Here is a 25,111-nt window from a genome sequence, read left to right as displayed (position 1 = left end):
TGGGGTAGATTGTGTTCTGATGGGTAGGTGGGGTAGATTGTGTTCTGATGGGTAGGTGGGGTAGATTGTGTTCTGATGGGTAGGTGGGGTAGATTGTGTTCTGATGGGTAGGTGGGGTAGATTGTGTTCTGATGGGTAGGTGGGGTAGATTGTGTTCTGATGGGTAGGTGGGGTAGATTGTGTTCTGATGGGTAGGTGGGGTAGATTGTGTTCTGATGGGTAGGTGGGGTAGATTGTGTTCTGATGGGTAGGTGAGGTAGATTGTGTTTTGATGGGTAGGTGGGGTAGATTGTGTTTTGATGGGTAGGTGGGGTAGATTGTGTTCTGATGGGTAGGTGGGGTAGATTGTGTTTTGTTGGGTAGGTGGGGTAGATTGTGTTCTGATGGGTAGGTGGGGTAGATTGTGTTCTGATGGGTAGGTGGGGTAGATTGTGTTTTTATGGGTAGGTGGGGTAGATTGTGTTCTGATGGGTAGGTGGGGTAGATTGTGTTTTGATGGGTAGGTGGGGTAGATTGTGTTCTGATGGGTAGGTGGGGTAGATTGTGTTCTGATGGGTAGGTGGGGTAGATTGTGTTCTGATGGGTATGTGGGGTAGATTGTGTTCTGATGGGTAGGTGGGGTAGATTGTGTTCTGATGGGTAGGTGGGGTAGATTGTGTTCTGATGGGTAGGTGGGGTAGATTGTGTTTTGATGGGTAGGTGGGGTAGATTGTGTTCTGATGGGTAGGTGGGGTAGATTGTGTTCTGATGGGTAGGTGGGGTAGATTGTGTTCTGATGGGTAGGTGGGGTAGATTGTGTTCTGATGGGTAGGTGGGGTAGATTGTGTTCTGATAGGTAGGTGGGGTAGATTGTGTTCTGATGGGTAGGTGGGGTAGATTGTGTTCTGATGGGTAGGTGGGGTAGATTGTGTTCTGATGGGTAGGTGGGGTAGATTGTGTTCTGATGGGTATGTGTGGTAGATTGTGTTCTGATGGGTAGGTGGGGTAGATTGTGTTCTGATGGGTATGTGGGGTAGATTGTGTTCTGATGGGTAGGTGGGGTAGATTGTGTTCTGATGGGTAGGTGGGGTAGATTGTGTTCTGATGGGTAGGTGGGGTAGATTGTGTTCTGATGGGTAGGTGGGGTAGATTGTGTTCTGATGGGTAGGTGGGGTAGATTGTGTTCTGATAGGTAGGTGGGGTAGATTGTGTTCTGATGGGTAGGTGGGGTAGATTGTGTTCTGATGGGTAGGTGGGGTAGATTGTGTTCTGATGGGTAGGTGGGGTAGATTGTGTTCTGATAGGTAGGTGGGGTAGATTGTGTTCTGATGGGTAGGTGGGGTAGATTGTGTTCTGATGGGTAGGTGGGGTAGATTGTGTTCTGATGGGTAGGTGGGGTAGATTGTGTTCTGATGGGTATGTGGGGTAGATTGTGTTCTGATGGGTAGGTGGGGTAGATTGTGTTCTGATGGGTATGTGGGGTAGATTGTGTTCTGATGGGTAGGTGGGGTAGATTGTGTTCTGATGGGTAGGTGGGGTAGATTGTGTTCTGATGGGTAGGTGGGGTAGATTGTGTTCTGATGGGTAGGTGGGGTAGATTGTGTTCTGATGGGTAGGTGGGGTAGATTGTGTTCTGATAGGTAGGTGGGGTAGATTGTGTTCTGATGGGTAGGTGGGGTAGATTGTGTTCTGATGGGTAGGTGGGGTAGATTGTGTTCTGATGGGTAGGTGGGGTAGATTGTGTTCTGATAGGTAGGTGGGGTAGATTGTGTTCTGATGGGTAGGTGGGGTAGATTGTGTTCTGATGGGTAGGTGGGGTAGATTGTGTTCTGATGGGTATGTGGGGTAGATTGTGTTCTGATGGGTAGGTGGGGTAGATTGTGTTCTGATAGGTAGGTGGGGTAGATTGTGTTCTGATGGGTAGGTGGGGTAGATTGTGTTCTGATGGGTATGTGGGGTAGATTGTGTTCTGATGGGTAGGTGGGGTAGATTGTGTTCTGATGGGTATGTGGGGTAGATTGTGTTCTGATGGGTAGGTGGGGTAGATTGTGTTCTGATGGGTAGGTGGGGTAGATTGTGTTCTGATGGGTAGGTGGGGTAGATTGTGTTCTGATGGGTAGGTGGGGTAGATTGTGTTCTGATGGGTAGGTGGGGTAGATTGTGTTCTGATGGGTAGGTGGGGTAGATTGTGTTCTGATGGGTATGTGGGGTAGATTGTGTTCTGATGGGTAGGTGGGGTAGATTGTGTTCTGATGGGTAGGTGGGGTAGATTGTGTTCTGATGGGTAGGTGGGGTAGATTGTGTTCTGATAGGTGAGATTCAAATTCAAATGTTCATTTCTCTGTAAAGATTACAACGTGTGGTTTAAATATTATGAAATATTAATTACAAAGAGGGCCACTGTCATGCCTAACATGACTAGGCATTTCGGGCAGATTAATAATAATTCTAACTCCATATTAATACAGGGTATGGGGTAGATTGTAGTTTGGTGGGGAGAAGAAGTAGATAATAATGTGATGGGGGAGGTAGGTTAGATTAGGCAATATTTGTCAGTAAACATCAAAAGTGATTCCTGACACGGAGGTGAGGTAGATTCTAGCGTGATGGGGGACGATGGTTGGCGGATTTCCAAGAGGCAGGAGAGAGGAATACTGGAGCAGCTGTACCCACTACCTCAGTGATCCTACAAGGACGCACACACACACGGCTCACTACACGCCAGACAAAACTTGTCTCTTAGTTTATGGTGAGTTATTTGTATATTCATTTATGTTAGTTTTCTTAAAAAGAGCTGTGGTGTGCGTTGTGACTCTTCAGTCGTAATACGTCGTGATTACGGAATATTCGGCCTTTACTGCAAAAAATATATACTTATATTACTATAAATTAATTATTATTATTATATTTTTATGTTACGAGACTCTTGAACTGGTTTTTGGTAACTTTAACTCATTTTCCATATATATATTCGATGGTTTTCATATTCGGCCGCCCGAGCTCGGCTACTTCTCAATTAAAAAATATCTTAGTCAGTTGTGGGAACTAACCGACTTGCCAGTTCTTTATTTTGATGTGATGACGTGACGATGATACAGTGCTTGTGATGATTAGATAGTGAGGTGATGATGTAGGTATTGTGTCGTTGTACTCACCTAGTTGTGGTTGCAGGGGTCGAGTCACAGCTCCTGGCTTGTTAGGCTACTGATGCCAAGAGTAGAACTGGTGGAAAACTGGTGTTTTATACTGGGGAGAGATTGAAAAAAATTATAAATTATGGTTTTACAATTCCATGAAGGTAATTTGTTATAGCATTTACCGTTTGGTTTATTTATTTTAAAATACACACAGAAAAAAATTAAGAATTTTGGAGATGCAAAATAATATGTCGTTCTTTCCCTCCTATAAAATTCGTCTTTAGCTTTGTTCATGTAAAGTCAACAATAATATTCTAAATATTAACAATTTGGCACAAATTTTTACCAAGGTGTTGCCATATCAAAAAAATATTATTTGTTTATCTCTTCTTATTTTTGGGCAAACTTCACGAAACTTCTAGTATACACTTTGGACCACCTTCTTAACTTAAAAATAATAATAATTGACATCGCACTATTATTACAATTTTGAAAGAAGACTCCTGTAACCCTCTTAATATTTTCGGGTCACCTTAAACAGCGAATAACTAAAACAGTGGAACAGGAACCCGCGGATACGGGGTCCAAGAATTGACTCAGATCACAAGTGTAATTCTTAAGAATTACATTTTCTTAAGGGTTATATTTTTCCCCAAAAGCGACTCAGATTTTAAATGCAGTTCTTAGGAGTTATGTTTCTTTCTAGAATTAACTGAAATGATGTAAAAAAACACACATAGACCAGTGTCACTGACATGTATAGTATGCAAAGTCATGGAGAACGTTATCAGAAGAGTGTTGGAACATCTAGAAAGGAATGACCACATCAACGACAGCCAGCACGGTTTCAGGGATAGGAAATCCTGTCACAAAAATACTGGAGTTCTATGACAGGGTGACAGCAGTAAGACAAGAGAGAGAGGGATGGGTAGACTGCATTTTCTTGGACTGTAAGAAAGCATTTTACACAGTTCCACACAAGAGATTAATGTAAAAGCTGGAGGATCAGGCAGTGATAACAGGGAAGGCACTACAGTGAATCAGGGAATATCTGTCAGGAGGACAACAGCGAGTCATAGTACGTGGCGAGTGTCAGAGTGGGCGTCTGTGACGAGTGGGGTTTCACAGGGGTCAGTCCTAGGACCGGTGCTGTTTCTGGTATTTGTGAATGACATGACGGAAGGAATAGACTCCGAAGTGTCCCTGTTTGCAGATGATGTGAAGTTGATGAGAAGAATCCAATCGGACGAGGACCAGGCAGAACTACAAAAAGATCTGGACAGGCTGCAGACCTGATCCAGCAACTGGCTCCTGGAGTTCAACCCCACCAAGTGGAAAATCATGAAGATTGGGGAAGGGCAAAGAAGGCCGCAGACGGAGTACAGTCTAGGGGGCCAGAGACTACAAACCTCACTCAAGGAAAAAGATCTTGGGGTGAGAATAACACCGGGCACATCTGAGGTGCACATCAACCAAATAACTGCTGCAGCATATGGGCGCCTAGCAAACCTAAGAACAGCATTCCGATATCTTAGTAGGAATCGTCCAGGACCCTGTACACTGTGTACGTTAGGCCCATATTGGAGTATGCAGCGCCAGTTTGGAACCCACACCTAGCCAAGCACGTAAGGAAACTAGAGAAGTGCAAAGGTTTGCAACAAGACTAGTCCCAGAGCTAAGAGGTATGTCCTACGAGGAGCGGTTAAGAGAAATCGACCTGACTACACTGGAGGAGAGGAGAGATAGGTGGAATATGATAACGACATATAAAATACTGAGAGGAATCGACGAGGTGGATAGAGACAGAATGTTCCAGAGATGGAACACAGCAATAAGGGGTCATGGGTGGAAGATGAAGACACAGATGAATCACGGGGATGTTAGGAAGCATTTCCTCAGTCACAGAGTAGTCAGGAAGGGGAATAATTTGGGAAGCGATGTAGTGGAGGCAGGATCTATACATAGCTTTAAGAAGAGGTATGACAAAGCTCATGGAGCAGGAAGAGTAACCCAGTACCGGCCAGTGAAGAGGCGGGGCCAGGAGCTCTGAATCGACCCCTGCAACCACAACTAAGCGAGTACACACACACACGAACACGTCTCAGGAAGTACACATCAACCAGATAACTGCTGCAGCATATGGGCGCCTGGCAAACCTAAGAACAGAGTTCCGATACCCTAGTAAGGAATCATTCAAGACACTGTACACTGTGTACGTCAGGCCCATACTGGAGTATGCAGCACCTGTTTGGAACCCACACCTGGTCAAGTACGTCAAGAAATTAGAGAAAGTACAAAGGTTAGCAACAAGGCTAGTTCCAGAGCTCAGGGGCATGTCCTACGAAGAAAGGTTCAGGGAAATCGGACTGACGACACTGGAGGACAGGAGGGTTAGGGAAGACATGATAACGACTTACAAAATACTGCGTGGAACAGATAAGGTAGACAGAGACAGGATGTTCCAGAGAGGGGACACAGAAACAAGCGGTCACAATTGGAAGCTGAAGACTCAGACGAGTCTCACGGATGTTAGGGAGTATTTCTTCAGTCACAGAGTCGTCAGGAAGTGGAATAGCCTAGAAAGTGATGTAGTGGACGCAGTAACCATACATGGCTTTAAAACGATGTATGACAAAGCTCAGGGAGCAGAGAGAGAGAGAGAGAGAGAGAGAGAAAGAGAGAGGACCTAGTAGCGATCAGTGAAGAGGCGTGGCCAGGAGCTAAATGTCGACCCCTGCAAAGACAATTAGGTGAGTACAGACACACACACACACACACACACACACACACACACACACACTCACTCACTGTTCCCTCTGCCACCAACCCCCATATCACAAACCTCACCCCAACAGCTGTCCCTTATGGGCATTCTGACCCCACCCCCATCATCACAAACCCCACCTACACCACGGCCCCATATAGGCCCCCACCAAGGCTCTCGCTCCCCCAACCCCAATATTCTTGCATGACCACAATGATAGAAAAGAAACTGAAAGTTTGGTACACAAACGCAGATGGAATAACGAATAAACATGAGGAGTGGAACGAAAGAATCAGTGAAAAATCCCCAGACATCATAGCAGTCACAGAAACAAAACTCGCTGAGACAATAACAGACACAATCTTCCCAACGGGATATCAGATCCTGAGGAAAGATAGAAGGAGTAGAGGGGGAGGAGGGGTTGCACTGCTCATAAAACACCGATGGGGATTTGAGGAAATGGAAGGCATGGACATGATTGGAGAAAGAGACTACATTGTAGGTACAATTCAGTCCGGAGAACATAAAGTAGTCATTGGAGTGATGTATAACCCACCACAGAACTGCAGGAGGCCAAGAGAGGAGTACGAAGAAAACAACAGGGTGATGGTGGACACACTGGCTGAGGTGGCAAGAAGAGCTCACTCGAGCAGAGCAGAGTTACTGGTAATGGGCGATTTCAACCACAGGGAGATCGACTGGGAAAACCTGGAGCCACATGGGGGTCCCGAAACATGGAGAGCCAAGATGATGGATGTGGTACTTGAAAACCTCATGTATCAACATGTCAGGGACACAACCAGAGAGAGAGGGAAGGATGAGCCAGCAAGACTGGATCTTGTGTTCACCCTGAGCAGTTCAGACATTGAGGACATCACTTACGAGAGGCCCCTTGGAGCTAGCGATCACGTGGTTCTGAGTTTTGATTATATAGTAAGTTACAAGTGGAGAAGGTAACAGGAACTGAAGGGGACAGGCCAAACTATAAAAGGGGGGACTACACAGGTATGAGAAACTTCCTGCAGGAGGTTCAGTGGGACAGAGAAATGGTAGGAAAATCAGTAAACGAGATGATGGAATATGTGGCAACAAAGTGCAAGGAGGCAGAGGAAAGGTTTGTTCCCAAGGGAAACAGAAATAATAGGAAGACCAAAACGAGTCCTTGGTTTACTCGAAAGTGTAGGGAGGCAAAAACTAAGTGCAACAGAGAATGGAAAAGGTACAGGAGGCATAGGACCCAGGAAAACAAGGAGATTAGTAGAAGAGCCAGAAACGAGTATGCACAGATAAGGAGGGAGGCCCAGCGACAGTATGAAAACGACATAGCATCGAAAGTCTAATCTGACCCGAAACTGCTGTATAGCCACATTAGGAGGAAGACAACAGTCAAGGACCAGGTGATAAGGCTGAGGAAAGAAGGTGGAGAACTCACAAGAAACGATCAAGAGGTATGCGAGGAGCTCAACACGAGATTTAAGGAAGTATTTACAGTAGAGACAGGAAGGACTCTGGGGGGACAGACCAGATGGGGACACCAGCAAGGAATACACCAACAAGTGTAGGACGACATACATACAGATGAGGAGGAGTTGAAGAAACTGCTAAGGGACATCGATACCTCAAAGGCAATGGGACCGGACAACATCTCCCCGTGGATCCTTAGAGAGGGAGCAGATATGTTGTGCGTGCCACTTACCACAATCTTCAACACGTCCATGGAAGCTGGGCAACTACTTGAGGTATGGAAGACGGCAAATGTAGTTCCCATTTTTAAAAAAGGAGACAGAAAAGAGGCACTAGACTATAGACCTGTGTCATTGACGTGTATAGTATGCAAAGTTATGGAGAAGATTATCAGGAGGAGAGTGGTGGAGCACCTGGAACGGAACAAGAGTATAAATGCCAACCAGCACGGATTCATGGAAGGCAAATCCTGTGTCACAAACCGTCTGAAGTTTTATGATAAAATAACAGAAGACACGAGAGAGAGGGGTGGGTTGATTGCATCTTTTTGGACTGCAAGAAGGCCTTTGACACAGTTCCTCACAAGAGATTAGTGCAGAAGCTAGAGCATCAGGCGCATATAACAGGAAGGGCACTGCAATGGATCAGAGAATACCTGACAGGGAGGCAACAACGAGTCATGGTACGTAATGATGTATCACAGTGGGCACCTGTGACGAGCGGGGTCCCACAGGGGTCGGTCCTAGGACCAGTGCTATTTTTGGTATATGTGAACGACATGATGGAAGGGTTAGACTCAGAAGTGTCCCTGTTTGCAGACGATGTGAAGTTAATGAGGAGAATTAAATCTGATGAGGACCAGGCAGGACTTCAAAGAGACCTGGACAGACTGGACACCTGGTCCAGCAAATGGCTTCTCGAATTTAATCCTGCCAAATGCAAAGTCATGAAGATAGGGGAAGGGCACAGAAGACCACAGACAGAGTATAGGCTAGGTGGCCAAAGACTGCAAACCTCACTCAAGGAGAAAGATCTTGGGGTGAGTATAACACCGAGTATGTCTCCGGAAGCACACATCAATCAGATAACTGCTGCAGCATATGGGCGCCTGGCAAACCTGAGAACAGCATTCCGATACCTTAGTAAGGAATCGTTCAAGACACTGTACACCGTGTATGTCAGGCCCATACTGAAGTATGCAGCACCTGTTTGGAACCCGCACTTGATAAAGCACGTCAAGAAAGTAGAGAAAGTACAAAGGTTTGCCACAAGGTTAGTTCCAGAGCTAAGGGGAATGTCCTATGAAGAAAGATTAAGGGAAATCGGCCTGACCACACTGGAGGACAGGAGGGTCAGGGGAGACATGATAACGACATATAAAATACTGCGTGGAATAGACAAGGTGGACAAAGACAGGATGTTCCAGGTAGGGGACACAGAAACAAGAGGCCACAATTGGAAGTTGAAGACACAAATGAGTCAGAGAGATATTAGGAAGTATTTCTTCAGTCATAGAGTTATAAGGCAGTGGAATAGCCTAGAAAATGACGTAGTGGAGGCAGGAACCATACACAGTTTTAAGACGAGGTTTGATAAAGCTCATGGAGCGGGGAGAGAGAGGGCCCAGTAGCAACCGGTGAAGAGGCGGGGCCAGGAGCTAAGACTCGACCCCTGCAACCACAAATAGGTGAGTACAAATAGGTGAGTACACACACACACACACACACACACACACACACACACACACACACACACACACACACACACACACACACACACACACCAGACCCCATAACAAATAGAACAATATTAACAAAAGTCTTTAAAATAAGGACAATCTTATTTAAAAAAGAATATGAACTTTTATTTAGTGTTGATAGAGAGATATTTATCGTGGCTATAAAGTAATGTTGTGTTTCAGCGACAGAGGCTACGGAGTCTGTATATGTTCCATCACTAGCAGTTATTTATCACTCTGATGTACATAATAATGATCATACACAGTGTAAACTTTTAGTGCCTTGCTAGTGTCAGTAAGGATGAGTACTGCAGGTACGTCATTGTACCCCAGAGATGATTATATCTTCCAAAGGGTCGTAACTCTACCCCAGAGATGATTACATCTTCCAAAGGGTCGTAACTCTACCCCAGAGATGATCAGATCCTTCTAAGGTCGTAACTGTATAGCTGCCCCGTCAGTGTGGTCGTGACCACTATATCTTACAGTTACTTCTCTCCTCTTTCTGTCTAGTCTTCTACCAAACTCCTTTCATTAAATCTGTATAACGATGAATTTAATATCATTGAACAGAACTCTTATTTTCATTAGATATTATTATTTTATTCATGGGGAAGCGCTAAACTTACAGGGGTCACACAGCTCCTGTCTTGGTTATATAAATGCAGCGCCTGATTTATATTTCCCTTATTTATAATTATTCTTCACTTGTGCACCACAGTAATTATCCCGCTTTTTTGGGGGGATTTAGGATTGTATTTTCAGGGGTCTAAATGTGTCATCGTAAGAAAATTTACAGATACATGGGATTAACTTAGTTATTCTCCACTTTGTTCTCCAGCGCATTAGTTGATTTCAGCTGGTTCTCCAAATTCTCTGTTAATAATATTAATAATATCTTCATTTACTACAAGTACATGTACATGGTATACAGACCTTAGCTGACATCAGCATTTCCCGGAAATTAGGTTAGTTTTGTCCCAGGATGCGACCCACACCAGTCCACTAACACCCAGGTACCTGTTGATAGGTGAACATAGACAACAGGTGTCTTAAGGAAACACATCCTAATGTTTCTACCCTTGCTGGGAATCGAAACCAGACGCTCGCCGTGTGAAGCGAGAGCTTTAGCCACCAGGCCTATTATTCAGCCTTGATCCATGAGAATTTCTCCCCCACTACCACTTGGTTTCACTTTAAATCTCATGTTTGGAAAACTTTCAAAACTTATATTGAAATCCAGATAAAGAGTATTGTAATTTTGATCCCGATCCATCACCTCAGAGCAGAGTTCATCAGACTTCACATTAAATATGGTTTTATTTAGTTTAATGTTAAGCAAGAATATTGAGTCTTATCTCACATTTTGAAGACAGGAATTATATTGGCCATTTTCCACTTGTTTTTAATATGGGACAATACTGTAATATGGAGACCAGAAATGTGCCGCAAAATGCTCTGCCCCCTTTTTGGGGGGACCCACTTTTTCATATATATATATATATATATATATATATATATATATATATATATATATATATATATATATATATATATATATATATATACATTTTTTTTTTTTTTTTTTTTTTTTTTTGCTCCGCCCCCTAGTATCCATATGGGGTTGCCAGATTTTCCGGGAGTGTTGCCATTGGTTTTTTTTTTTATATATTTCGAGAAAGTTGCAAAATTTTAGATTGTTTATCCATTGTTGCCAAATTTACTCATTTTTCCGGAAGTGTTGCCAACTTTTCCAGATGTTTTTCATTTCTATAGTCTCTAATTCCTCGGATCAAGTTTTACCATTAAGTAAACATAGTTTCCCCCTTACTTCCATCCCTGCTCCATCTCCTTGGATCGAGTTTTAACCCCCTTCCTGAACCCCCACCCATTTTCCTTGAAATTTTCGAATTATTTAGTTACCTCGATTTCCCTGGTTCAAATTTTAACTCGATTTTTAGAATTTGGGAACTTAAGCCCCTTACATGACGAGGTTCTTCTGTATAGTAGTATGTTACTGATGTCAGCTATGGTCTGTATAGTAGTATGTTACTGATGTCAGCTATGGTCTGTATAGTAGTATGTTACTGATGTCAGCTATGGTCTGTATAGTAGTATGTTACTGATGTCAGCTATGGTCTGTATAGTAGTATGTTACTGATGTCAGCTATGGTCTGTATGGTAGTATGTTACTGATGTCAGCTATGGTCTGTATAGTAGTATGTTACTGATGTCAGCTATAGTCTGTATAGTAGTATGTTACTGATGTCAGCTATGGTCTGTATAGTAGTATGTTACTGATGTCAGCTATGGTCTGTATAGTAGTATGTTACTGATGTCAGCTATAGTCTGTATAGTAGTATGTTACTGATGTCAGCTATAGTCTGTATAGTAGTATGTTACTGATGTCAGCTATGGTCTGTATAGTAGTATGTTACTGATGTCAGCTATGGTCTGTATAGTAGTATGTTACTGATGTCAGCTATGGTCTGTATAGTAGTATGTTACTGATGTCAGCTATGGTCTGTATAGTAGTATGTTACTGATGTCAGCTATGGTCTGTATGGTAGTATGTTACTGATGTCAGCTATGGTCTGTATAGTAGTATGTTACTGATGTCAGCTATGGTCTGTATAGTAGTATGTTACTGATGTCAGCTATGGTCTGTATGGTAGTATGTTACTGATGTCAGCTATGGTCTGTATAGTAGTATGTTACTGATGTCAGCTATGGTCTGTATAGTAGTATGTTACTGATGTCAGCTATGGTCTGTATAGTAGTATGTTACTGATGTCAGCTATGGTCTGTATGGTAGTATGTTACTGATGTCAGCTATGGTCTGTATAGTAGTATGTTACTGATGTCAGCTATGGTCTGTATAGTAGTATGTTACTGATGTCAGCTATGGTCTGTATAGTAGTATGTTACTGATGTCAGCTATGGTCTGTATAGTAGTATGTTACTGATGTCAGCTATGGTCTGTATAGTAGTATGTTACTTATGTCAGCTATGGTCTGTATAGTAGTATGTTACTGATGTCAGCTATGGTCTGTATGGTAGTATGTTACTGATGTCAGCTATGGTCTGTATAGTAGTATGTTACTGATGTCAGCTATGGTCTGTATGGTAGTATGTTACTGATGTCAGCTATGGTCTGTATAGTAGTATGTTACTGATGTCAGCTATGGTCTGTATAGTAGTATGTTACTGATGTTAGCTATGGTCTGTATAGTAGTATGTTACTGATGTCAGCTATGGTCTGTATAGTAGTATGTTACTGATGTTAGCTATGGTCTGTATAGTAGTATGTTACTGATGTCAGCTATAGTCTGTATAGTAGTATGTTACTGATGTTAGCTATGGTCTGTATAGTAGTATGTTACTGATGTCAGCTATAGTCTGTATAGTAGTATGTTACTGATGTCAGCTATGGTCTGTATAGTAGTATGTTACTGATGTCAGCTATGGTCTGTATAGTAGTATGTTACTGATGTCAGCTATGGTCTGTATAGTAGTATGTTACTGATGTCAGCTATGGTCTGTATAGTAGTATGTTACTGATGTCAGCTATGGTCTGTATAGTAGTATGTTACTGATGTCAGCTATGGTCTGTATAGTAGTATGTTACTGATGTTAGCTATGGTCTGTATAGTAGTATGTTACTGATGTTAGCTATGGTCTGTATAGTAGTATGTTACTGATGTCAGCTATGGTCTGTATAGTAGTATGTTACTGATGTCAGCTATGGTCTGTATAGTAGTATGTTACTGATGTTAGCTATGGTCTGTATAGTAGTATGTTACTGATGTCAGCTATGGTCTGTATAGTAGTATGTTACTGATGTCAGCTATGGTCTGTATAGTAGTATGTTACTGATGTCAGCTATGGTCTGTATAGTAGTATGTTACTGATGTCAGCTATGGTCTGTATAGTAGTATGTTACTGATGTCAGCTATGGTCTGTATAGTAGTATGTTACTGATGTCAGCTATTGTCTGTATAGTAGTATGTTACTGATGTCAGCTATGGTCTGTATAGTAGTATGTTACTGATGTCAGCTATGGTCTGTATAGTAGTATGTTACTGATGTCAGCTATGGTCTGTATAGTAGTATGTTACTGATGTCAGCTATGGTCTGTATAGTAGTATGTTACTGATGTCAGCTATGGTCTGTATAGTAGTATGTTACTGATGTCAGCTATGGTCTGTATAGTAGTATGTTACTGATGTCAGCTATGGTCTGTATAGTAGTATGTTACTGATGTCAGCTATGGTCTGTATAGTAGTATGTTACTGATGTCAGCTATGGTCTGTATAGTAGTATGTTACTGATGTCAGCTATGGTCTGTATAGTAGTATGTTACTGATGTCCTGTATACCTTGTACATGTACTGGTGATAAATAAAGATTATTATTATTATTATTATTATTATTATTATTATTATTATTATTATAGGGGGAGGGAACATTCACACCCCACACTCCACATTCTCCCCCCATCTCCCCTGCACCTCACCTCCATTACCTCATCTCCCTACCCTGCACCTGACCTCCATTACTTCATCTCCCTACCCTGCTCCTGACCTCCATTACCTCATCTCCCTACCCTGCTCCTGACCTCCATTACCTCATCTCCCTACCCTGCTCCTGACCTCCATTACCTCATCTCCCTACCCTGCTCCTGACTTCCATTACCTCATCTCCCTACCCTGCACCTGACCTCCATTACCTCATCTCCCTACCCTGCACCTGACCTCCATTACCTCATCTCCCTACCCTGCTCCTGACCTCCATTACCTCATCTCCCTACCCTGCTCCTGACCTCCATTACCTCATCTCCCTACCCTGCACCTGACCTCCATTACCTCATCTCCCTACCCTGCACCTGACCTCCATTACCTCATCTCCCTACCCTGCTCCTGACCTACATTACCTCATCTACCTACCCTGCACCTGACCTCCATTAAATCATCTATCTACCCTGCACCTGGCCTCCATTACCTCATCTCCCTACCCTGCTCCTGACCTACATTACCTCATCTACCTACCCTGCACTTGACCTCCATTACCTCATCTACCTACCCTGCACCTGACCTCCATTACCTCATCTCCCTACCCTGCGCCTGACCTCCATTACCTCATCTCCCTACCCTGCACCTGACCTCCATTACCTCATCTCCCTACCCTGCACCTCACCTCCATTACCTCCTCTCCCTACCCTGCACCTGACCTCCATTACCTCATCTCCCTACCCTGCACCTGACCTCCATTACCTCATCTCCCTACCCTGCACCTGACCTCCATTACCTCATCTCCCTACCCTGCACCTGACCTCCATTACCTCATCTACCTACCCTGCTCCTGACCTCCATTACCTCATCTCCCTACCCTGCTCCTGACTTCCATTACCTCATCTCCCTACCCTGCACCTCACCTCCATTACCTCATCTCCCTACCCTGCTCCTGACCTCCATTACCTCATCTCCCTACCCTGCTCCTGACCTCCATTACCTCATCTCCCTACCCTGCGCCTGACCTCCATTACCTCATCTCCCTACCCTGCACCTGACCTCCATTACCTCATCTCCCTACCCTGCACCTGACCTCCATTACCTCATCTCCCTACCCTGCACCTGACCTCCATTACCTCATCTCCCTACCCTGCACCTGACCTCCATTACCTCATCTCCCTACCCTGCACCTGACCTCCATTACCTCATCTCCCTACCCTGCACCTGACCTCCATTACCTCATCTTCCTACCCTGCTCCTGACCTCCATTACCTCATCTACCTACCCTGCTCCTGACCTCCATTACCTCATCTCCCTACCCTGCTCCTGACCTCCATTACCTCATCTCCCTACCCTGCACCTGACCTCCATTACCTCATCTCCCTACCCTGCTCCTGACCTCCATTACCTCATCTCCCTACCCTGCTCCTGACCTCCATTACCTCATCTACCTACCCTGCTCCTGACCTCCATTACCTCATCTCCCTACCCTGCACCTCACTCTCCCTGTCATCTCTATCTCCCCCCTAACTCTACCCACACTCCCTACCGTCCAGTGAGGCTGATATATCTCAAAATTTTCCACACTTCGTTTTAAACTAATATGAACTAACCCATTTTTTTCACTCATATTCCCCAACAAGACACAACATGTCAGAATTTTCTGTCTCAACATTTCAATTGTTATACATAATACCCACAACATTCTATAATTTTCACTCACAATTTTCATTTGTCTCAGTAATACAACACACTCACTATCCACCCTCATTTTCACTTGTCTCAGTATTACAACACACTCACTATCCACCCTCATTTTCACTTGTCTGAGTATTACAACACACTCACTATCCACCCTCATTTTCACTTGTCTCAGTATTACAACACACTCACTATCCACCCTCATTTTCACTTGTCTGAGTATTACAACACACTCACTATCCACCCTCATTTTCACTTGTCTCAGTATTACAACACACTCACTATCCACCCTCATTTTCACTTGTCTCAGTATTACAACACACTCACTATCCACCCTCATTTTCACTTGTCTCAGTATTACAACACACTCACTATCCACCCTCATTTTCACTTGTCTCAGTATTACAACACACTCACTATCCACCCTCATTTTCACTTGTCTCAGTATTACAACACACTCACTATCCACCCTCATTTTCACTTGTCTGAGTATTACAACACACTCACTATCCACCCTCATTTTCACTTGTCTCAGTATTACAACACACTCACTATCCACCCTCATTTTCACTTGTCTCAGTATTACAACACACTCACTATCCACCCTCATTTTCACTTGTCTCAGTATTACAACACACTCACTATCCACCCTCATTTTCACTTGTCTCAGTATTACAACACACTCACTATCCACCCTCATTTTCACCTGTCTGAGTATTACAACACACTCACTATCCACCCTCATTTTCACTTGTCTCAGCATTACAACACACTCACTATCCACCCTCGTTTTCACTTGTCTCAGCATTACAACACACTCACTATCCACCCTCATTTTCACTTGTCTCAGTATTACAACACACTCACTATCCACCCTCATTTTCACTTGTCTCAGTATTACAACACACTCACTATCCACCCTCATTTCACTTGTCTCAGCATTACAACACACTCACTATCCACCCTCATTTCACTTGTCTCAGTATTACAACACACTCACTATCCACCCTCATTTTCACTTGTCTCAGTATTACAACACACTCACTATCCACCCTCATTTTCACTTGTCTCAGTATTACAACACACTCACTATCCACCCTCATTTCACTTGTCTCAGCATTACAACACACTCACTATCCACCCTCATTTCACTTGTCTCAGTATTACAACACACTCACTATCCACCCTCATTTTCACTTGTCTCAGTATTACAACACACTCACTATCCACCCTCATTTTCACTTGTCTCAGTATTACAACACACTCACTATCCACCCTCATTTCACTTGTCTCAGTATTACAACACACTCACTATCCACCCTCATTTCACTTGTCTCAGTATTACAACACACTCACTATCCACCCTCATTTTCACTTGTCTCAGTATTACAACACACTCACTATCCACCCTCATTTTCACTTGTCTCAGTATTACAACACACTCACTATCCACCCTCATTTTCACTTGTCTCAGTATTACAACACACTCACTATCCACCCTCATTTCACTTGTCTCTATTACAACACACTCACTATCCACCCTCATTTTCACTTGTCTCAGCATTACAACACACTCACTATCCACCCTCATTTCACTTGTCTCTATTACAACACACTCACTATCCACCCTCATTTTCACTTGTCTCAGCATTACAACACACTCACTATCCACCCTCATTTCACTTGTCTCAGTATTACAACACACTCACTATCCACCCTCATTTTCACTTGTCTCAGTATTACAACACACTCACTATCCACCCTCATTTTCACTTGTCTCAGTATTACAACACACTCACTATCCACCCTCATTTTCACTTGTCTCAGCATTACAACACACTCACTATCCACCCTCATTTTCACTTGTCTCAGCATTACAACACACTCACTATCCACCCTCATTTTCACTTGTCTCTATTACAACACACTCACTATCCACCCTCATTTTCACTTGTCTCAGCATTACAACACACTCACTATCCACCCTCATTTTCACTTGTCTCAGCATTACAACACACTCACTATCCACCCTCATTTTCACTTGTCTCAGTATTACAACACACTCACTATCCACCCTCATTTTCACCTGTCTCAGTATTACAACACACTCACTATCCACCCTCATTTTCACTTGTCTCAGCATTACAACACACTCACTATCCACCCTCATTTTCACTTGTCTCAGTATTACAACACACTCACTATCCACCCTCATTTTCACTTGTCTCAGTATTACAACACACTCACTATCCACCCTCATTTTCACTTGTCTCTATTACAACACACTCACAATTTTCATTCGAAGCTTTTCAGTTGTTTTAATACCCACAAATTTGCCTCACAACACAGAGATTTCAATACTCTCCCACATACACTTCTACCGCCACTACACCAACTCTCCTCAGCTCTACACATCTGCAGCTTGAATGAGTTCATTTAACCTTTTATATGCCTGGTGAGGGTTGCCTGTGATCTCCAAAGAGTGAACCTGAGTTACATACCTGAGTTCAGATAAGATCACAGGTCATCCCAAGGAAGTGCCATAGGACATGGACTGACCCATGTCTACCCCCATTACCATCACTTTTCTTCAAACACATACCACCATCACTAGTCAACCATCGCCACTATTCATCCAACATCTTTGAAATACTCATACCCTACTGTTATTTTTATTAAAATTCCCACAAAATCCCCATTATTTCGTCAAAATTCCCACAAAATCCCCATTATTTCGTCAAAATTCACATAAAATCCCCATTATTTTACTAAAATTCCAATAAAACCCCATCCCAACTCCATCTCCTTGAATCATGAACACCCTGCTTCTTCTTAATCCATATATATAGAGAAGGACAGATTTTTACCTGTTATTTCCCATGGCAAAGTTGAACTCATTAACCAGTGTCACAATCACACACTCCAGTATCACAATCACATATTCCAGTGTCACTCACATTCCAGTTTCACAATCACACATTCCTGTGTCACATTCCAGTTTCAGTCACACATTCCTGTGTCACAATCACACATTCCTGTGTCACAATCACACATTCCTGTGTCACAATCACACATTCCTGTGTCACAATCACACATTCCTGTGTCACAATCACTTATGTGACGTTCTTAGTGATACACTGAGGTTAATGAGACTGGACAGGTCAGTGAAGGACACATCAGTAACGTGTACTGCACCAGGGTTCCGAATTCTCTTTGAGTGGGCAGCTGTATGATCCATTGCGGGTTTAGCCCTCACTTTTATGTAATAATCTGGATTCTAAAGGGTACATTATAAAAACAGGACGATACCTTTCTTGCCACACTCAGAGCAGGTGATCGGGTTGCACAACATATTTTGGTTGTGAATGCTCAACATATTTTGGTTGTGAATGCTCAACATATTTTGGTTGTGAATGCTCAACATATTTTGGTTGTGAATGCTCAACATATTTTGGCTGTGAATGCTCAACATATTTTGGCTGTGAATGCTCAACATATTTTGGCTGTGAATGCTCAACATATTTTGGTTGTGAATGCTCAACATATTTTGGTTGTGAATGCTCAACATATTTTGGTTGTGAATGATCAACATATTTTGGTTGTGAATGTTCAATATATTTGTATAGAGAAGCAAGGTGTCAGTGCAATGACCAGGACGTCTTATGAAAGCATCACCAGTTACACCAACAGACGCTGTCTGTACACTACCAGTTAGTATTATTATATCATAAAAAGCGCTAATACTAATGACACACTAGGATCACCATGTTTTTGATGTAAAGAATGCATTGTTTTTCAACAAATTCTTAGCTAATCGCTATGTAATTCAGGTAATTTCTTAGTTTCTGAAGATAGTTTGAGGCTTGTCGGTACGAAACTATTTTTCTAACTCCATCTGGACACGAAAATCACTCCCTGCGGAATCAAAAGTTTTGGCAGGCGATGCAGCACGTCCCCCCAATGAAACGCAAGGGTGCCAAGAGTACAGTAAGATACAACACAATAAGTGTCAGGGGCCCAAGACTGCACAGCTGCCTCCCAGCATACATAAGGGGATTACCAGTAGACCCTTGGCTGTCTTCAAGCAGGCACTGGACAGGCTTGTGTGCGGCCAGCACTAACAGTCTGGTTGATCAGGTCCTGATCTACCGCGAGGCATGGTCACAGACCGGGCCGCGGGGGCTTTGACCCTCGAAACCCTCTCCAGGTATTCTCCAAGTATACAAGTAAATGTACAAGGTATACAGTCCTAGCTGATATCAATGACATACTAATTTAGAAAGCCGCTTGTTATGCTGAGCATTTCGGGCAAATCAGTTCAATTTTATAAGCGTGTATGCACCTAGAGAAGAGAGGAATGCAGAGGAGAGAGAGAGATTTTGGGAGATGTTAAGTGAATGTATAAGAACCTTTGAACCAAGTGAGAGAGTAATTATGGTAGGGGACCTGGATGCTAAAGTAGGAGAAACTTTTAGAGAGGGTGTGGTAGGTAAGTTTGGGGTGCCAGGTGTAAATGATAATGGGAGGCCTTTGATTGAACTTTGTATAAAAAGGGGTTTAGTTATAGGTAATATATATTTTAAGAAAAAGAGGATAAATAAGTATACAAGATATGATGTAGGGCGAAATGACAGTAGTCTGTTGGATTATGTGTTGGTAGATAGAAGACTGTTGAGTAGACTTCAGGATGTACATGTTTATAGAGGGGCCACAAATATATCAGATCACTTTTTAGTTGTAGCTACACTGAGAGTAAAAGGTAGATGGGATACAAGGAGAATAGAAGCATCAGGGAAGAGAGAGGTGAAGGTTTATAAACTAAAAGAGGAGGCAGTTAAGGTAAGATATAAACAGCTATTGGAGGATAGATGGGCTAATGAGAGCATAGGCAATGGGGTCGAAGAGGTATGGGGTAGGTTTAAAAATGTAGTGTTAGAGTGTTCAGCAGAAGTTTGTGGTTACAGGAAAGTGGGTGCGGGAGGGAAGAGGAGCGATTGGTGGAATGATGATGTAAAGAGAGTAGTAAGGGAGAAAAAGTTAGCATATGAGAAGTTTTTACAAAGTAGAAGTGATGCAAGGAGGGAAGAGTATATGGTGAAAAAGAGAGAGGTTAAGAGAGTGGTGAAGCAATGTAAAAAGAGAGCAAATGAGAGAGTGGGTGAGATGTTATCTACAAAATTTGTTGAAAATAAGAAAAAGTTTTGAACTGAGATTAACAAGTTAAGAAAGCCTAGAGAACAAATGGATTTGTCAGTTAAAAATAGAAGAGGAGAGTTATTAAATGGAGAGTTAGAGGTATTGGGAAGATGGAGGGAATATTTTGAGGAATTGTTAAATGTTGATGAAGATAGGGAAGCTGTGATTTCGTGTATAGGGCAAGGAGGAATAAGATCTTGTAGGAGTGAGGAAGAGCCAGTTGTGAGTGTGGGGGAAGTTCGTGAGGCAGTAGGTAAAATGAAAGGGGATAAGGCATCCGGGATTGATGGGATAAAGATAGAAATGCTAAAAGCAGGTGGGGATATAGTTTTGGAGTGGTTGGTGCAATTATTTAATAAATGTATGGAAGAGGGTAAGGTACCTAGGGATTGGCAGAGAGTATGCATAGTTCCTTTGTATAAAGGCAAAGGGGACAAAAGAGAGTGCAGAAATTATAGGGGGATAAGTCTGTTGAGTATACCTGGTAAAGTATATGGTAGAGTTATTATTATATATATGAAAGAATTAAGAGTAAGACGGAGAATAGGATAGCAGATGAACAAGGAGGCTTTAGGAAAGGTAGGGGGTGTGGACCAGGTGTTTACAGTGAAACATATAAGTGAACAGTATTTAGATAAGGCTAAAGAGGTTTTTGTGGCATTTATGGATTTGGAAAAGGCGTATGACAGGGTGGATAGGGGGGCAATGTGGCAGATGTTGCAGGTGCATGGTGTAGGAGGTAGGTTACTGAAAGCAGTGAAGAGTTTTTACCAGGATAGTGAGGCTCAAGTTAGAGTATGTAGGAAAGAGGGAAATTATTTCCCAGTAAAAGTAGGCCTTAGACAAGGATGTGTGATGTCACCGTGGTTGTTTAATATATTTATAGATGGGGTTGTAAGAGAAGTAAATGCGAGGGTCTTGGCAAGAGGCATGGAGTTAAAAGATAAAGAATCACATATAAAGTGGGAGTTGTCACAGTTGCTCTTTGCTGATGACACTGTGCTCTTGGGAGATTCTGAAGAGAAGTTGCAGAGGTTGGTGGATGAATTTGGTAGGGTATGTAAAAGAAGAAAATTAAAAGTGAATACAGGAAAGAGTAAGGTTATGAGGATAACAAAAAGATTAGGTGATGAAAGATTGGATATCAGATTGGAGGGAGAGAGTATGGAGGAGGTGAATGTATTCAGATATTTGGGAGTGGACGTGTCAGTGGATGGATCTATGAAAGATGAGGTGAATCATAGAACTGATGAGGGGAAAAGGGTGAGTGGTGCACTTAGGAGTCTGTGGAGACAAATAACTGTACTTGGAGGCAAAAAGGGGAATGTATGAGAGTATAGTTTTCCCAACGCTCTTGTATGGGTGTGAAGCATAAGTGATGAATGTTGCAGCGAGGAGAAGGCTGGAGGCAGAGGAGATGTCATGTCTGAGGGCAATGTGTGGTGTGAATATAATGCGGAGAATTCGTAGTTTGGAAGTTAGGAGGAGGTGCGGGATTACCAAAACTGTTGTCCAGAGGGCTGAGGAAGGGTTGTTGAGGTGGTTCGGACATGTAGAGAGAATGGAGCGAAACAAAATGACTTCAAGAGTGTATCAGTCTGTAGTGGAAGGAAGGCGGTGTAGCGGTCGGCCTAGGAAAGGTTTGAGGGAGGGGGTAAAGGAGGTTTTGTGTACGAGGGGCTTGGACTTCCAGCAGGCATGCGTGAGCGTGTTTGATAGGAGTGAATGGAGACAAATGGTTTTTAATACTTGACGTGGTGTTGGAGTGTGAGCAAAGTAACATTTATGAAGGGGTTCAGGGAAACCGGCAGGCCGGACTTGAGTCCTGGAGATGGGAAGTACAGTGCCTGCACTCTGAAGGAGGGGTGTTAATGTTGCAGTTTAAAAACTGTAGTGTAAAGCACCCTTCTGGCAAGACAGTGATGGAGTGAATGATGGTGAAAGTTTTTCTTTTTCGGGCCACCCTGCCTTGGTGGGCCACCATGCCTTGGTGGGCCACCCTGTCTTGGTGGGCCACCATGCCTTGGTGGGCCACCCTGCCTTGGTGGGCCACCATGCCTTGGTGGGCCACCATGCCTTGGTGGGCCACCCTGCCTTGGTGGGAATTGGCCAGTGTGTTAATAAAAAAAAATAGTTCAATTTTGTCCCAGGATGTGACCCACACCAGTCCACTAACACCCAGGATGTGACCCACACCAGTCCACTAACACCCAGGATGTGACCCACACCAGTCCACTAACACCCAGGATGTGACCCACACCAGTCCACTAACACCCAGGATGTGACCCACACCAGTCCACTAACACCCAGGATGTGACCCACACCAGTCCACTAACACCCAGGATGTGACCCACACCAGTCCACTAACACCCAGGATGTGACCCACACTAGTCCACTAACACCCAGGATGTGACCCACACCAGTCCACTAACACTCAGGATGTGACCCACACCAGTCCAATAACACCCAGGATGTGACCCACACCAGTCCACTAACACCCAGTATGTGACCCACACCAGTCCACTAACACCCAGGATGTGACCCACACCAGGCCACTAACACCCAGGATGTGACCCACACCAGGCCACTAACACCCAGGATGTGACCCACACCAGGCCACTAACACCCAGGATGTGACCCACACCAGTCCACTAACACCCAGGATGTGACCCACACCAGTCCACTAACACCCAGGATGTGACCCACACCAGTCCACTAACACCCAGGATGTGACCCACACCAGTCCACTAACACCCAGGATGTGACCCACACCAGTCCACTAACACCCAGGATGTGAACCACACCAGTCCACTAACACCCAGGATGTGACCCACACCAGTCCACTAACACCCAGGATGTGACCCACACCAGTCCAGTAACACCCAGGATGTGACCCACACCAGTCCACTAACACCCAGGATGTGACCCACACCAGGCCACTAACACCCAGGATGTGACCCACACCAGGCCACTAACACCCAGGATGTGACCCACACCAGTCCACTAACACCCAGGATGTGACCCACACCAGTCCACTAACACCCAGGATGTGACCCACACCAGTCCACTAACACCCAGGATGTGACCCACACCAGTCCACTAACACCCAGGATGTGACCCACACCAGTCCACTAACACCCAGGATGTTACCCACACCAGTCCACTAACACCCAGGATGTGACCCACACCAGTCCACTAACACCCAGGATGTGACCCACACCAGTCCACTAACACCCAGGATGTGACCCACACCAGTCCACTAACACCCAGGATGTGACCCACACCAGTCCACTAACACCCAGGATGTGACCCACACCAGTCCACTAACACCCAGGATGTGACCCACACCAGGCCACTAACACCCAGGATGTGACCCACACCAGGCCACTAACACCCAGGATGTGACCCACACCAGGCCACTAACACCCAGGATGTGACCCACACCAGGCCACTAACACCCAGAATGTGACCCACACCAGTCCACTAACACCCAGGATGTGACCCACACCAGTCCACTAACACCCAGGATGTGACCCACACCAGTCCACTAACACCCAGGATGTGACCCACACCAGTCCACTAACACCCAGGATGTGACCCACACCAGGCCACTAACACCCCGGATGTGACCCACACCAGTCCACTAACACCCAGGATGTGACCCACACCAGTCCACTAACACCCAGGATGTGACCCACACCAGTCCACTAACACCCAGGATGTGACCCACACCAGTCCACTAACACCCAGGATGCGACCCACACCAGTCCACTAACACCCAGGATGTGACCCACACCAGTCCACTAACACCCAGGATGTGACCCACACCAGTCCATTAACACCCAGGATGCGACCCACACCAGTCCACTAACACCCAGGATGTGACCCACACCAGTCCACTAACACCCAGGATGTGACCCACACCAGTCCACTAACACCCAGGATGCGACCCACACCAGTCCACTAACACCCAGGATGCGACCCACACCAGTCCACTAACACCCAGGATGTGACCCACACCAGTCCACTAACACCCAGGATGTGACCCACACCAGCCCACTAACACCCAGGATGTGACCCACACCAGTCCACTAACACCCAGGATGCGACCCACACCAGTCCACTAACACCCAGGATGTGACCCACACCAGTCCACTAACACCCAGGATGTGACCCACACCAGTCCACTAACACCCAGGATGTGACCCACACCAGTCCACTAACACCCAGGATGTGACCCACACCAGGCCACTAACACCCAGGATGTGACCCACACCAGGCCACTAACACCCAGGATGTGACCCACACCAGTCCACTAACACCCAGGATGCGACCCACACCAGTCCACTAACACCCAGGATGTGACCCACACCAGTCCACTAACACCCAGGATGTGACCCACACCAGTCCACTAACACCCAGGATGTGACCCACACCAGTCCACTAACACCCAGGATGTGACCCACACCAGGCCACTAACACCCAGGATGTGACCCACACCAGGCCACTAACACCCAGGATGCGACCCACACCAGTCCACTAACACCCAGGATGCGACCCACACCAGTCCACTAACACCCAGGATGGGACCCACACCAGTCCACTAACACCCAGGATGCGAC

The 25,111-nt window shown here is 44.5% G+C and overlaps 1 protein-coding gene across 1 annotated transcript in view; it reads left to right on the top strand.

Annotated features, from left to right (window-relative positions):
• Positions 1–2,571: 2,571 nt before the first annotated feature.
• The window catches only part of LOC128691739 (solute carrier family 23 member 1), a 123,813-nt gene continuing 101,273 nt past the window's right edge, over positions 2,572–25,111 (top strand). The window contains exon 1 of the mRNA XM_070079692.1: positions 2,572–2,728. The gene's annotated coding sequence lies outside the window, so the exon portion shown is untranslated. The remainder of the gene's footprint in view (positions 2,729–25,111) is intronic.

Source organism: Cherax quadricarinatus, chromosome 6, assembly GCF_038502225.1.
Source record: "Cherax quadricarinatus isolate ZL_2023a chromosome 6, ASM3850222v1, whole genome shotgun sequence".
NCBI classification, from domain to species: domain Eukaryota; kingdom Metazoa; phylum Arthropoda; class Malacostraca; order Decapoda; family Parastacidae; genus Cherax; species Cherax quadricarinatus.
The sequence above is the reverse complement of the archived record's forward strand: the minus strand, read 5'-3'. Positions and strand labels throughout refer to the sequence as shown.